General features: G+C 35.0%; 1 long non-coding RNA gene across 2 annotated transcripts; it reads right to left on the bottom strand.

The window, feature by feature from the left end:
- Nucleotides 1-1,942: 1,942 nt before the first annotated feature.
- Nucleotides 1,943-2,871, bottom strand: LOC149544713 (uncharacterized). 2 transcript variants are annotated; one of them, XR_016355294.1, is made up of 2 exons: nucleotides 2,754-2,871; nucleotides 1,943-2,676 (listed from the first exon to the last, which is right to left on the bottom strand). It is a non-coding gene; the product is annotated as an uncharacterized LOC149544713 (long non-coding RNA). The 2 variants fall into 2 exon arrangements; XR_016355295.1 differs by having other exon boundaries at nucleotides 2,760-2,844.
- Between the last annotated feature and the right edge of the window lie 14,145 nt (nucleotides 2,872-17,016).

The raw sequence follows: 17,016 nt of genomic DNA, 5'->3' as shown, positions 1-17,016 counted from the left end.
ATATTCCATAAAATATTCCATCATCATGACACTTGGATGTGACACCTCGTGGATTCTCCTTTGACACTTGGCTGAGATTTGTCATAATTAAATATTCTTATCTCTCACGCATGTCCCTATTTGGCTTATTCATCGTAGATTCTTGGCTTTAAGTGGGTTGAGGAATCTTATGACGCGTCATAGATTCTCTTCCAAATTTGACTCTTGTGTGTCATAGAATCTTACTTTTGGCATATTTTGTCATATGCGTCATAGGAATTATTATTACCTCTTACGCATGTCCCTATTTGGCTTATTCGTCATAGATTCTTGGCTTTAAGTGGGTTGAGGAATCTTATGACGCGTCATAGATTCTCTTCCAAATTTGACTTGCATGTGTCATAGAATCTTATTTTTGGCATATTCCGTCATATGCGTCATAGGAATCTCTTGCCACATCGCATGTCTGTGGGTGACAAATCCAATGCTCTCATCCTCCATGTCAATTATAAATTGGACACTCTTCCTCTCATTTTTGTGGGGGTCCTTGAGTCTCTTGAATCTAGAATGCTGAAGTCTTGAGTCTCTAATTTGCATTTTGCATTCTCTCTCTTACATAAAATCACACTTCAAGTATTCTCATGGCATTATCACTATCATAGGCTTTTGCTTCAATTTTGTGTGCACTATAAGCAACTTTAGAGCTACAATCATTTGGAGAAGAAAGAAAGACATGAGAGCTACAAACGAAAAAGGGAGTTTTTGATTATGCTTGCTTTATTTTGTTTAGTTTGGCTTTCATGGTAGACTAGTGGGTGCTAACATATGATTATTGAGTTTTGTGATTTTCTCATAGTATGTTATGCTTTTAGCCCTTTTTTCTGGTCCTACACATACACACACACACATATATATATAATTAATTAATTTGTTTCTACATTAATAATTTTAATTGTAATTAAAGCATTTGCACTCATTTATTTTTAAAAACATAATTTATTAACATATATCTTATTCAATATTTTTTTATATTTTAGACACATCTTACTTAGTTATTATTAAAAAGTTGATTTGTCTCCTCATTATTATGACAAATTTTATATAAATTATAAATATAATTATTTTTTATATATTTTATGTTTAACTTTTATAATACCTGTTTAATAAATTGTTCATGTTAAAAAAAAAAAAATTTAAGAAATTTTGAATAATACCATAAATTTCTCAAGATTAATATTTGAATATAATAGAAATTAATATGTATTAGTTTTACATTATTGAGTAAAATTTGTTGTGAGAGTTGAAGGGTTATGCTATTTTATTCATAAAGTACCTTTGTTGAATGGAGGTATGTTAGAAGATGAATGCTAGCGAATTTTAATTAAACAATAACACAAGAACATATTATTACCCATCAAAAAAGTATTAATACTTATTTTTGTAGTATTGACTTAAGTTTGAATTTCAATTTACATATAAGTAAAAGATATTGAAACATCCCTCAGATTTATCTCTCAAGTTATTAATGAATCTGGATGAGATACCTTGGAGCTTTTGTTAAGCTCTTGTAGTTCTCTTCCTCTTGCGTTTCAAAACAAATTATCCTCTTCTAGCTAGTGAAAATAGTGAAAATCATTGTAACAACTGTATTATATGAAAGAGAGTTTCAAATTAACCAGACGATAGTCTCTGATTCGAGTTTGACCATCTCTTGCATGATGTGCGACATAACCTAACGAATTACAAAATGAAATAGCTCTAGTAAACATTAATTAGTTAAGCGCCACAAGAGACATTAAATTCACCTAAGAAAAGTAATCTGTCAAGAGAAAAAAACAGAGCAGTCTATTGACAACTGAACTAGCCATTTGACTTTATTAATAGCCGGCTGTTTGCTTGTCATCTGATATTTACTTCCAGAGTAGCTCAAGCAACAAGTGACTCTTTTTTTAGCAAATCATAATAAAGATCACAGGACAATCCACCGGGTTTGCGTGGATACTTTCATTTTTGCATTTGCAGTAAAACTGAACATTTATTATTTATACAATCAATTTTCTCCAACTGATAAATTATATGTACATTTAATCTCGATAAAAATCATTATTATAGCCGTAGAGGAAATGAACAGCATGAATGTACAAGCACAGAAAAGGCGAAGTGGAAATTGAGAACAACAGAGCACCATTTAATCAAGAACAATAGCTCAAAACCTTCCCTGTAGTTCTAGGTTTGCGCAGAGATGGAAAACAGGAACCAAACAACAGATTCCTTTTCTTCTTCAAATTTCCCTTGAAAAGATTTTCGTAACGGCGGCTCATAAAGCCTCTCATCGCTTTCATCAAATTTCGGAGAGATTCATTCATAATTTCTTCCAATGATCCTTCTTTAAGCCTCTGGATAGACCTCCTGAGCTTCTCTTTGAAACTTTCCTCCACAGAGAAATGATAACTCCGAAGAAACGTTTTGCCTGGCTAAATAATACTGACTTGCTCTGTAAACCTGCTCTTCGTAGGCGCCATTCAGAAGACTTGCCGACTCCATATTTGAATAAACTCTCTCGGCAGTCATGACGTTAAAAAGCACAGCCAAACCCTCAGATTTAGACAACTACTTCGGCATCGCATCAACAATCCTCAACCTGCTCCACAACCAAAACTTACAACTGAAACTGACATATCTTGACCAGATTTGTGCCTACATCAAGCAAACAAGAATTTTAATAAAATTTCCACTTGTAAATTTAAACAATCGATTCAGGCTTTAAACTCAACCTTAACCTGATGATCAAGGCCACCTTAAATCTTATTCAGACAAAGATACGGCTATTTTCCCCCAAATTGATGCCTCACTTCAGCTGCATAATATGTATCTCACTTCTTATCCTTATCACAAACAGAAACCTAACTACCACAACCACTTGAGCGGTAAAATGAATAAAAACCCTGGAATTCCCTTGTCCGAACTGTCCCTTCAACTAATCAACTTCTCTATAAGTAGATTGTTATAATCCTTGGTCCATTGGAGAGAGTTAAAAACAAAATCATTTTACACAAATCTTTTGTTGGAATATATTATAATATCATTATTTAATTTAAACATAATAATTTGTATTTGGAAATTAAATTATTTATTAAAATGGGAGAAGAATTTTTTTAAAGGGAGGTCAATTTATTTAAAATTCAAATCAATTTAAAAATAAAACCGATTATTCAAAATAATATTCAAGGGAAACCTAAAAGCTCCCTCCATAGAACCTTATCGTGACATATTAAGGGGGCTAAATTTCCTTTCATTTGTCGTGCAGACTTTAAAACCCTCGTGTTGTGGATTCTGGAATGCCCAGAATCAGATTCTTCACTTTATTTTCCATATACCTTTTTATTATTTTAATATTTGTTTTTTAGGCACAGTACAAACTGACGCAAGCTGTAGGAATATTTAGAAGGAAGAAGATAGAATTGGAAGGGAGTCGGTTAAAAGTATAAGTGTGGGGAAAAAGAAACACACCCTTATGTCATCAAAAGTAGCATGGTTACACCTAATAAAGAGTGGATTTTACTTTGTACAAAAGGGTACTCTACTAGCTTATATATATATATATATATATATATATATATATATATATATATATTTATTTATTACGTCGAGAGTAATCGTTTTCGCGGTGCCTATTTTTATTTAATCTCAAAGTTATTTTATAATTGAAATTTATGAAAAAAAATAGGCGCCTCAAGAATGATTACTCTCGGCATAATATATATATATATATTAGCTAGTAGTAGTCGCGGCGCAACAGATAAATTATTTTTTAATTTTTCTTTTTTTGATATGGTTAGTATTGATTTATTTTTTTCTTTTTAAATTTAGTTGTATAAACTTACTATAAAATTGTAGTCATATAAACTTAGTATAAAATCATTCTTCAACATTTTTTTTTAATTCTATATATATTGTTTATTTGCATCACTTTGATTCAATCTTATTTTAAGGATATTATTAGGTAAATTGTTATATTTAAGAGTAGAGTTATGATTATGGTTAGGATTAGAAATAGGGTTAGGGTTAGCATTAAGATTTAAATTAGGGTTAGGGTTACAATTAGAGCTAGAGTTAGGGTCAGGATTAGAGTTACAATTAGAGTTAGAGTTATGGTTAGGGCTAGGGCAAGGGCTATTTTAGGATTATGACTATTTTTAGGGTTAGAGTTAGGGTTAGGTTTAGAATTAGAGTTTTGAATCAAGGTTAAGGTTAGAGTTAGGGTTAAGGTTTTAATCAAGACTAAAGTAAAGGTTAGGGTTAGCATTAAGATTTAAATTAGGGTTAGGGTTAGGGTTAGGATTTTAATTAGAATTAGGGTTAGGGTTACAATTAGAGCAAGAGTTAGGGTCAGGATTAGAGTTACAAATAGAGTTAGAGTTGTGGTTAGGGTTATTTTAGGATTATGACTATTGTTAGGGTTAGAGTTAGGGTTAGGTTTAGAATTAGAGTTTTGAATTAGGGTTAAGGTTAGAGTTAGGGTTAGGATTTTTGTCAAGATTAAAGTAAGGGTTAAGGTTAAAGTTCGAGTTTTGAGTTAGGGTTAAGGTTAGAGTTAGAGTTTTGAATCAGGGTTAAGGTTAGAGTTAGGGTTTTAGTGAAGATTAAACAAAGGGATACGGTTAGGATTAGAGTCTAATTATGGTAGAGTTAGATTTATAGTTAGAGTTAGAGTTAGGGGTATGATTGGGTTAAGGATTAGGGTCAGTGTTAGTGTTAAGGTTAGAATTAGAGTTAGGGTCAGGGTTGGAGATAGGCGTATAGAAAGGGTTAGGGTTAGAGTTAGCTTTAGGGTTAAAATAATTTTTAGGGGTAGAGTTAAAGTCCAATTATGGTAGAGTTAGATTTAGGACCACAATTAGAGGTAGAGGTAGGCTTATAGTTAGGGTTAGGGTTAGGGTTGGAGTTACAAAGACATTTAATATTATGATTAGGGTTAAAATAATTGCTAGGGTTAGAGTTAAAGTCCAATTATGGTAGAGTTAGATTTAGGGCTACAATTAGAGGTAGGGGGAGGGTTACAGTCAGGGTCAAGGTTAGGGTTAGAGTTTCAAAAAGATTAAATATTATGATTAGGGTTAATGTTAGAGTTAGGGTTAACGTTAGAGTTTTGAGTCAACTTTAAGGATAGATTTAGGGTTAGGGCTAGGGCTAATATTAAAGTACAATTATGGTAGAGTTAGATTCGCGGTTAGAGTTTGGGGTACAGTAGGGTTTCGGTTATGGTTATGATTATGGTTGGAGTTAGAGAAAGGGGTAGAGAAAGGATTAGATTTAGGGTTATGGTTAGTGTTAGTTTTACATATTGAGTTAGGGATATGTATAGAGTTACATCAGGGTTAAGGTTAAGGTACGAGTTTGAGTCAAGGTTAAGTTTAGAGTTAAGGTTAGGGTTAGGGTTTCAGTCAGCATTAAAGTTAGGGTTAGGGTTAGGGTTATATTATAATTATGGTAGAGTTATATTTAGAGTTAGAGTTAGGGGTAGGGGTAGGGTCAGTGTTAGTGTTAGGATTAGAGTTAGGGTTAGGATTGGGGTTAGGGTTAGGGTTAGGGTTAGGGTTAGGGTTAGAGATAGGGTCAAGGTTAAGTTTAGCATTACAATTAGGGTTAGAGATAAGGGTACATAAAAGGTTAGGGTAAGGGTTAGGGTTAGGATTAGGTTTATGGTTAGAATCTGAGTTAGGGTTATAGTTTGAGTTAGGGGTAGACAAAGCATTAGAATTATGGTTAGGATTAGAGTTAGGGGAGAAGTAGGACCACGGTCAAAGCTACAGTTATTGTTATGTTTAGAATTACATTTATGAGGGTAGCTCGTTCTCCTTACACATGCCTATTAGCATAATAGAACAATATAAGGATTAAAATGTTCCTTATGTAGTTTTATAACTTTATTAGTTACATTTATAAATATACAATTAATTAATGTTAATTATGCTTAGCATGAATAGTGTACAATGAAGGATTACTAAACATTATTGAGGTAATGATTACACTTAAAATGATTATAAAATGAATATTATGCTTTAGAGTGGGTTAATAGTTAGAAATAACACATCAATTTTATACATAATTTAATGATCAACATATTAATGATATATCTCATGTAAAAGCTTTAATAATACAAAAAAAAAGGTCAACAAAAAGCATTTCAAATATTTGGAAGTATAGTTGAGAAGAATTTGAGATAAAAAGTTAAATCGTTTATTTATTATTTCGATACATAGATGAAAGGAGAACAATATCTCCTAGTACAATTATCTAGATAAAGTAATAAGTGAAGATTTGAAAAATGTGAAATCATCATATGGACCATGTGTATAGCTCTCCATAATGATGTAAGTACATCACATATTCTTCAGATATTGAAATTGTATTACGACCTTTGTTTGTAATATGATCATCATAGACCTCTTTCATCATGGACGGAAACGCATCTACTTTTGCAGATGTGTTGCGTACATATTTGGCAACATCTTCCATCTCCATTATCTCTATCTCTTGTAGGGTATGTGCAGGATCATGGTGTACCAAACTATGGCCTTAAGTAGCAGTGAAAAATCAAAAAATCAAGGTTATGTCAACTTGACACATAATTTTAAAGTGGTTATGGACTTTATATCAAAAAGTTGTAAGAAAATAATCTGTAAGAAATTGAATGTAGTTTCTAAACTACTAGGCCTTATCAGGAGAAAAAAATAATTGATTGGTCAAAAGGTTGAATTTTAATGCAGTACTACAAAAATTTCAGGGCAAAAATAAAAAGTAGGTGTATGTCTGACCACCTTAATCAAAATCAAATGATAATATTTTTTAAAATATAATTATAGATATGAAAAGTAGACTCATGCCCGGATGTGACGCATATTTTTTCGATATTTTTATTCCAAATAAATAATTAAATATGAATTTTTTACCAAAACTTTTTCGGAAAAAAAAAAGTCCTGTGTCTGACCACCTTAATTAATAGAAAATTTTACCAAATTTAATTTTATTTTATTTTTTCTTATACTAGGCGAAGCATAGAATGTGACGCAACTTTTAGATTTAAAAAATGTTATACCGTTTGAAAATTATAGCTGTTTTTCAATCAGTATGTCAATCAACACTTTACAATAATCTTCATTGATAATTAACTAATAAATAGTTATCGATCTCAGAATTTGACAGAAATTATATTGATGGAATCTTCAGAGTGATATTAAAAAACCCTTTTCATTTCATTCAATTTCAATCAAAATAACATTGTCAGACGACTACCCGAAGTCTAAGTATCACTAAAACCCTCTTCAAACACGTCTTTTGGGTTGACCGAGTAGGCTTGGTAAATACCAAGCCTAATCGGATATCAGATTTGAAATCGGATATCCGATATGGCTAGGTGAATTTTGGTGGGAAATTTGAAATCCCAACCCATTTTGGAGGGAAAATCGGATTTAAGACTTATAGCTTATGATTTATAAATTATTTTTGTTATATTACTATGTAAATATGTATTATATAATATATATATATATATATTATAACGTAATGTAAAGATATAACATATAATATATTAATATATAATAATATATTATGTTATTCTCATTATAATCTATAAATATAATTTATATTATTATTATTTTTACTAAATATAATAACGTAATATATATATTATATATATATATATAAGTATGTTATTAATATATATATATAATAACGTAATATTTTTATTAAATATAATAAAGTTATATATATATCTGTGTGTGTGTGTGTGTGTGTGTGTGTGTTTGTGTTATTAATATATATAATAATGTAATATATATTATAACATAATATTTTATAGCTTATAATTTATAAAATTTTTTTTTTTATATTACTATGTAAATATGTATTATAATATATATATATATATATATATATATATATATATATATATATTATAACGTAATGTAAAGATATAACATATAATATATTAATATATAATAATATATTATGTTATTCTCATTATAATCTATAAATATAATTTATATTATTATTATTTTTACTAAAGATAATAACGTTATATATATATATATATATATATATAAGTATGTTATTAATATATATATAGTAACGTAATATTTTTATTAAATATAATAACCATATATGTGTGTGTGTGTGTGTGTGTGTTATTAATATATATTATTATATTAATATGTATGTTATTAATATATATGTATATTATTAATATATATGAGTCAAAGGCGGTCATAGGTTGACCTATGACCCCCTTCGACCCATTAGATAACAACATATGTCCCTAGGGGTCCTAGAAACCCTAGTGACATATTAGAATCGTTCTTATGGGTCGAAGGAGGTCATAGGTTGACCTATGAACCCTTTTAATGCATTACATTACGACATATGTCCCTAGGGGTCCTAGGACCCCTAAGGACATATTAGAATCGTTCTTATGGGTCAAAGGGGGTCATAGGTTGACCTATGACCTCATTCAACCCATTAAATGATGACATATGTCCCTAGGGGTCTAGGACCCATAGGGACATATTAGAATCGTTCTTCTGGGTCAAAGGGGGTCATAGGTTGACCTATGACCCCCTTCGACCCATTAAATGATGACATATGTCCCTAGGGGTCCTAGGACCCCTAGGGACATATTAGAATCGTCCATATGGGTCAAAGGGCATCATAGGTTGACCTATGACCCCCTTTGACCCATTACATGACGACATATGTCCCTAGGGGTCCTAGCACCCCTAGGGATATATTAGAATCATTCATATGGGTTGAAGGGGCTCATAGGTTGACTTATGATCCCCTTCGACCCATTACATAATGACATATATCCCTAGAGGTCCTAGGACCCCTAGGGACATATTAGAATCATTCTTATGGGTCGAAGGGGGTCATAGGTTGACCTATGACCCGCTTCGACACATTACATGATGACATATGTCCTTAGGGGTCCTCGAAACCCTAGGTGTAGACACCTAAAAACCTTTAAAAAATAAAGTATTTTTATTTTCTGAAAAGAATCCCTGATGACATCATCATTAATTAATTAATTAATTAATTATTTAATTAATTAATTTTTATGCCATTAAATCCCTTTATCTTAATTAAAAATATTTAATTAAGGAATCCCTCCCAAAAATGTTTAAATCTTATTTAAACATTATTTCCTTATTTATTAATTATTTAATTAATAAATTGACCAAAAATCTTAAAATAAATAAAAAATTTATTTTTTGCCCAAAACTTGGCCAATTTCCTTATGACCAATAACCTCTTCCAAAATCTTCTAATCCTTCTTTAATTTCGATTAAAGGCTAATCTCATCATTTCCTACCCCTAATCCCAACTCAAAATATTTAATTAAAATTAAATATTAATCCTCATGTTTATTAAAAAAGTTTTAATAAATATCTCCTCAACCCAAACCCTTGAAATAAATAAAATTTTATTTATTTCTTAAAAATCTAATTTATCTTCATCCTAAGAAGTTCTAGACTCTTCTAGAAAGTCTTCATCCTCATCCTAGGAAATTCTAGACTATTCTAGAAAGTCTTTATCCTCATCCAAAGTCTAGACTCTTCTAGAAGATGTCTTTAAACCTAATCCTAATCCCCTCCTAACCTTGTCACATTCCTTAAACATGAGTTAAAACTTTCTAACCCAAGCCAAAGTTAACAAATATCTCCTCCTTCACCCACCCTCATTAAATGCCATCCACTTGCCTATCCCTAAGCTAATCCTAAACCATCCTAATCCATCCTCTAATCATTTGCACAAGCCTAAAAAAGCTTAAAACCTTCCTAATCAAGTCCAAGTCGAAATTGCTCTCATCACCCTCAAAATATCTCAACCATAAAACTTTATGAAGTCCACTAGGTCATAAATGACTCTTACAAGCCCTTTTATTGCTCTTACAAGTCATTACGAGGGTCTTTATAAAGATTTTATCCCTTGAGCCTCCTTTGTTGACTCATCCATCCCCTTTCCTCCATCCTCTCACCATGTGACATGTGTCACTCTTTGATTGGCTGTAAGGAAGCACAATCCATGTGCTCTCCTCTCATGCAATCTGAGCCCTCCATAAGCTTTTTTCCATCCTTGCATCTTAGCCCTCAATCCCTCAAGCCTCTTGCCTATAAATTGGATCCTTCCCCTTTGCAAAATAACACAATCCATGAAGTAAAGTTATAATGCTATTTTGAGAGCCAAATCCATACTAAAGCCATCTATCCACACCAAAAATCCATAATCATCCATTGAAGCCTTTGGAAGCATATTGAGCATACATCCTATCCATTTAGATAAAGCTACTCAACAAGAGAGCTTGTTATTGAGAGAGTCCATTAATGGCTCATATTCTCAATTGAGAGCCCATCTTAGTCTATCTTGAAGTTTATGAATTTTGTTTAGTTTGTAGAAGCTCTATTTAAATTTGGTTTCTATTAGCATACTAACATTGCTCATATACATTTTGGCACGCCCGGTGGGACCCCGCATGGGTCATCTTCATTAGCTTTTTTAGTCAAGTTTTGTATGTCATTTGCTGATTTTGGCTAATTTTGCTTGTTTTTGTGATTGGTAGGATTGTATAAATTGGTTTTGTAGGTCCACATGAGCATGAAGAAGACAAAGGAACTCATAGTCTATCTCATAGCATTTGCAGATTTTTCAAGCTTATAGGTGGACAAAGCACTTGGAATTCTTCTTCCTCTTCTTGTCTATATTCTTCTTATTCCATCTACTTCTTCTTCTTCTTCTTCTTGTGGGAGATCTTGGCCATTTTTTTTTTAAGGAAGCAAAATCATACACACTTCTTTTTAGTGCTTAAAATGAACCCCCAAATCATACTTGAATCCATTAAAAAATTAAAAATTTGCAAAAAAGAAAAAATTTTTTAACAAGTGAAACTAAACCAATCCAATCATTTGCATCCTTGCAACATCAAGGTTTTAGATGCATTCATGAAAAGTTAGGAACACTTCATTTTTGAAAATTTAAAAAGAACTTCAAGTTTCCATTTCAAAAGGTTCAAAATCAACACTAAGTGCACACTAAAATCTAAATCAAACTCAAAGCATCAATCAAGGATAAAATGAACCTCATTTGCAATTATTTTAAAGTTCTTTTAAAAATCTCATGAAAACTAAGTGTCCTAAATGGTTGCCAAAAAATTGTCCTAAAAGCTTTGTTATTTGTTCCAAACAAATGTCTTGTTGCAAAATCTTGAATGTTTCTTAGGTTTTTCATGCATCAAAACAATCTAGGAATATCATTTTTGGGCTTAAAATATGCAAATTAGAACACAAAATCTTGAATGACAACCAAAGTCCAAAGAGTTATTTTCACTTTTGAGTCCAAAACAATCTTGAATGATCTAAGGTTAAAACAAAGCATTTCAAAGTTCTTAAAACAACACACAAAATCTCAATCTTGAATGCTCAAAAGAAAAAACTTGAATGGTTAATCACTTGTCTTTGAATGCATGTTGCTAAAATCACTCTTGAGTGCCATGGATTAAAATCAAGTTTTTTTTTTTTTTTTTTTTGTTTTTTTTAATTTTATGAATGCATGATTAAAACAACAAATCCAATCTTGAATGCCATAGATCAAATAATCATCTTTTGGGGCATAAAAAGAATCCACATTTTTGAAATCTTCTAAGTTATAAAAACTAATAAAGACGCTTTGAGTAAGTTTGTAGTTGGACTCACCCTCTTTAATCACCCATCAATTTAACCATTGGTTGCAATCTCAGCACCATCTATGGGGATGGGTCTACCTAAGAGGGTGTTAAGTGCTCCACAAAGACCAAACTCCACTCACTTAGGTCTTTAGTAATTTTTCTAAGTTAGAAAATTCCTTGAATGCGCATTAATCTTGCTCACACTTCATTTGGGCATAAAAATTGGACAAATCTTGATGTGGAGGGCCTCCGGGTGCACGCTTGAAATTGAATCTCACACACCTTTGTTTTGGGCTTAAAATAAACTCACACTCAATCTTGAATGCCTTAAAGAAAAATCAATCGATACTTGACGTGGAGGGCCTCCGGGCGCACGGGGTTACCTTGTTGTTGACCCTAACTCTTCTTCTTGTTCGCATTCTTCGATCAATTTTATTTTTGTCGACGCTTCAAAGTTGGAATAAACATTGTATCTTAAACATGAGTGCTTTCAAAGTCTAGATCAAAAAACTTAAGCGTCAGTTGGTAAAAGAACAAGCATGTTTTTTAGCCCAAGATCATCCAAGTCTTCTCTCCCCTTGTCGTCTTTCGAGGCCATCTTGGGTGCATAAGATTAGGATCCAAAATCTTGTCTTAGCTTTTTAGGAGGCCTGCTTGGGGATTTCATCACCCCTTGGGACGACCTCAACTCCAGCGTTCCGGCGGAGTATAAAGATCGGGAGGTGAATCCAAAGACACCTTTCTTGGGATCAAAATTTTGTCACTCGGGCTAAGCCTCAAGGAACTTTATACCCTTGAGAAGTGAAAGAGGAGAAGTGGGTTACCGCTCCTCTCGGCTGTGTGACATCTTTTTGGTTTCATCTACAGATTTGGGCCTCACGTACCTTGTGTATATCGAGGACTCCCTAGCTAAACCAAATTTCATCCTTGTAGAAAGCTTCCTGAGATGTTGGTGTGTTTGACGTGCTCGCTCAAAACTTTTGTCTGCTTGTTTTTTCATAGCTTTTGAATGAATGTTTGCCAATTTTGGTCGAAATCCCAAAAAAGAAGAAATCTCCCAACTCAAGGCATACTTAGCGTAGTCATTGCCTCATCAGAAAATCATCCAAGCTCCCCCACTGCAACCAAATCTATCTAGTTCCTTGCTTTAGAACAATCCCAAATCCAAAGTCTCTCCAAATCATCCCCCCCTAGCCAGCTAGAAACCCAATCCAAAATCACACCCAAGCCTTTAGAGAGTTGTTGTCATTCTACTAGAATTTGTTATCCAATCAATCTGACCAATCAACCAATCTCACCAAGGTTATCCCTTTGACAAAGCTTTGTCTAGGGTAATCTAGCTTTGTCACTTGTTATCCCTCATCACCTTGAGCTAAAGGTTGGGATCCACAAGTGGTCAATCTCATGTCATGCCCATAGGATCGTTAGTCTATCCTTAAGTTGACACAATCTCCACCAATCCAGCGCATAGGAAAGCAAAACACTCACTTTTTGATAGCATACCCTTGAAGTCTTCCACCCACAAGAAAGCCAAAAATCTCTAGCCAATCCTCCTTAGGTCTGTCATACAGCTTTGACTCTCCCTAGGAAATCTTTCATCAGCCAATCCAAAATTTGTGCTTAATCCAAATCCAACCATGAGCTTCCGTGTTAATCCATATGCAAGACCCCATCCCCATCAAACTCATCATCAAAGCATGAAGTACCAATCCTATCATGATGTGTTTGGTCGCATTGTCCTTGCTCCCGCTACATCCTATTCCAATGATGATGAAAATCTTGTTGACTATGACGGGTATCTTGAGAGCCTTAGAGGCCTTCCACCAAGCATCCCCCAAAATCCAAGAGTTATTCCAAACTATCTAGTCATGCCATCTGATATTCCAGCTTCCCCTCCATCACCCCATCAACCAAGCTTCCAATCTTCCACCCCCATCACACTAGCTATTCCTGTCAATCCACCTCCACCTTCGACACATGAGTCTCCAAGGAATCTCCTAGAGGAAATACAAAAAAAGTTGCCTCCAACAGTCGATAAGCCATGTCATCTAATCCAACCATGTGAAGTAGTCAGTGATGAAGCTTCCCCATCTATAATATCACCTCCATCTCCCATAGCTATCATCCCCATACCATCCATCAAATTGCTTAAAATCCTTCCACTTCCCGCAAGCATCAAAATCCCACCACCTATCAAATCCCTCCAAATCCTATCCACATCGCCTCCAAGCATTTCCCAAATCTCTCGTAATGACCCTTATGCATCCATCTTCTACTCACCCATCTCCACTACTGAATCTCCCATCTATCCATCCGCTGCCTTTGAAGAATCCATCCCTTCACCTCCTATCGCACCATCCACTCCAAACCAATCCTATCAAGATCCTGCCCAAAAGCATGTTGACATCCCCCAAAGCATAAATGAAGATATCATCATACCATGTCTTCCATCCATAGTGCAGTCACCATCTCCTCCATCTCCAAAACCTCGAGCCATATCTCCTCCACTACAAGATATCTTGTCATCCCACCAGCTACATCAAGATCCTATCCTTCCATCTCCCCCGCTCCATGCTTCCATCTTACCACCTATCCAAGCTATTCCACCATCTATAATCTACCCTCTTGGTTCAATTACATTCATCCACGATGGCCCTCTCTCAGCAGAAGAATTAAGAATAGTATCTCCCCATTGCAATACACCTAATAAATCACTTCTACCATTTTCTGCAAGCAAAAAGTTTCCTCAGCTTGTTCAAATGCTCAATTGATGGCATTATCAAGGTCAAGGTTTAGGACCACAAGAGCAAGGAATCAAAGAGCCCATTATTGCACAAAAAAATCTAGGATTTCATGGTCTTGGATATGTATCCAAAGGCTCACCATCTAAAGGTGTTGGTACACCACACCCCCAAACCAAGCCTATCTCCAAGCCCACCATGCCAGCATCCCATCACTCCTTCAAGAAATCTTATGTCATCCCCCCTCCACCATCTTTGCAACCCAAAACAACCTACCATATCCCCCCTTCATCCGCTAAATCCATTTTGGGTCCCTATGTCCCAAAATCTACCATCCTCCATCCTCCTATTAGCCATCATAAAAATCCTATTCCATCCATTCCTATGCAAGATCAACAAAGGCACATATCAGGGCACATCATCCATCATCATCCCCCTACATGCTCTTTCACATCCTCTCCATCTCACAAAGCTTCTCCTAACTATCTTCCCAAAGCTTACCACAACAATGTAAATGCCAACTTCAAAATGCATAAAGCTAAAAATCCACATACTAGGCAATCATATGTCTATTCTAAAAGACATACTCCAAAAAAGCAAAATCCAATCAAAGAATGCAAAACAATGCAAAAGCCTATGAAAAGAAAATCCAAAACCATGTGGATCCCCAAGAAAAAAGTTGAAACCCAATGCATAATGGCATCCACCATTGCTAATCCCCCATCTAGTGACTCATGTCCCCCATCTCCTAACTCCATCTTGGGTGCCTATATCCCCAAGAACGCTTCCACAAATCCTCCATCATGCCCACATCTACCATCTATCCCCCATATGCTCTTTTCACACCCATCCCAACGTGTGCCAATGTTGCTCTTGCAAGCATCCCCATCTCATGCTCCTTTCCAACATTTTCATCCCTCCATCTCCTACCATCAATCCCATCTAATCCGATCTATTGCATAAATAACACATCCGGTGTACCAACAGCTAGCAACAAAATTGAACATTCCAACAGCTAGTTAAAAATCCCAAAAAAGCCAAAATAGCTGAAGAAAGCCAAAATCATTCCAGCTAAGTCCAAAGTCAAAAAGTCAAAAAAAAGTAAAGAAAAATAAAGCGTCCACTGGTGAAAACTTGGCAATTCAAGCACCTTGGACAAGTACCATGATGAAAACTTGGCAAACAAGTGTCATGCGTAATCCCGCCATCCCTAGCTTAGCCTATCACCCTCATGCTTTTGGTCATCTCTTGACATCCAACTCCATCTTCCAATCTATCCACCTATCCTCCACCCTCCATCTTCCATCTCACACCGTCCACTAATCTCCTGCAACTTCAGCCAATCATCCCAGCTATCATCCATCTCCCTAGCCCCTTCAGCTTTTTCCATCCTAGCTTCAATCCTATCACATCCATCATAAGACCTCCTTCCGCATGTTATCTTCTGATTGGGGGCACTATATTCCTTGGAGATCTTGTCTTGTCCATCCTCCCTTGTCATTGGTATCTAGCTCTAGGCTATCCTCATGCAAACCCAATGTCATCTCTTTATATCCATCATAATCCTAGCTATCTACCATCCTATCCAGCCATCTCATCTTGCTCCTCTAGCTATCCTTGGTCACAAAATCTCTCATCATCATTGGATGCATCCTGCCAAATCCATATCTTTCACTATCACCCCACCCTTAGCTTTCGCATCTTGCACAACATCGAACCATACCGCTATCCTATGATCCTGAGCTTTTGCCTGCTTGTAACTATCTTGGTCCGTTAGCTTGTACCATATCTTGATTAGCTCACTTGTAAATATCTTGGTCTGTCAGCTTGTACATCCTCTTTAGCTTAGTACCATTGCATCTATCCAGCCTTCGTGTCAGTTCGTCCTTGATCAGCATCTTGCACCCACCGCACAACTTGGTTAGCTATTCCAATGCATCCTTTAGCTAGATCTCCTATCACCAAAGTGTTATCCTTCTTAGTTTAGCTTGCCAGACGCACCACTCATCTCGATCCACCAACTTAGGTGCTCTCCGATAGGTCCTTGTAGGATATAGCTTTCCTCATGTCTGATCTTGGTCCGTTAGTACCTTGTCCTACCCATCTCGTTGGCAAACGGATCTCTTTTGGATTTTCACTTTCTTTTGATTTGGGATCTTCCCTTTTGGGTCTTGAAGTATCTTTTCCAAGCAATCTCCTTGTTCCCTCCTCAAGGTTGCCACGATCTTCCATATCATGGTATACTGTGAATGGGGCAATTAGAGCATAAGGTCTTGAGTAGGTCTTTCATTTGTTTTTCTTTTCTGCTTGTGGGTTCTCCAGTGTCGTTTCCACGCTGCTTCCTCTAGGATTCATGTGTGATGCTGGGGCAATCCTTGCGTGTTTGTTTTGAGTTAGTTTGCCAGTCCTTTGGATGGTTGGTGAAAAGGCCTTGATGTTCTTGGTAACCTTGGCAATTAACCAATAGTCCTATATCAAATCTAGTGCTCAACTACATGGTGGTACTTCTCTTTGAAGTATCCCCCCGCTCAAAAAGCTTCAATGGTTTTCCTTCATCTCCATTATCCCCCACCCATATCC

The sequence above is a fragment of the Cupressus sempervirens genome, chromosome 8, assembly GCF_028749045.1.
Source record: "Cupressus sempervirens isolate cs-2001-9-10 chromosome 8, ASM2874904v1, whole genome shotgun sequence".
NCBI classification, from domain to species: domain Eukaryota; kingdom Viridiplantae; phylum Streptophyta; class Pinopsida; order Cupressales; family Cupressaceae; genus Cupressus; species Cupressus sempervirens.
Note: the sequence above shows the minus strand (reverse complement) of the source record. Positions and strands in the feature narration are given on the sequence as shown.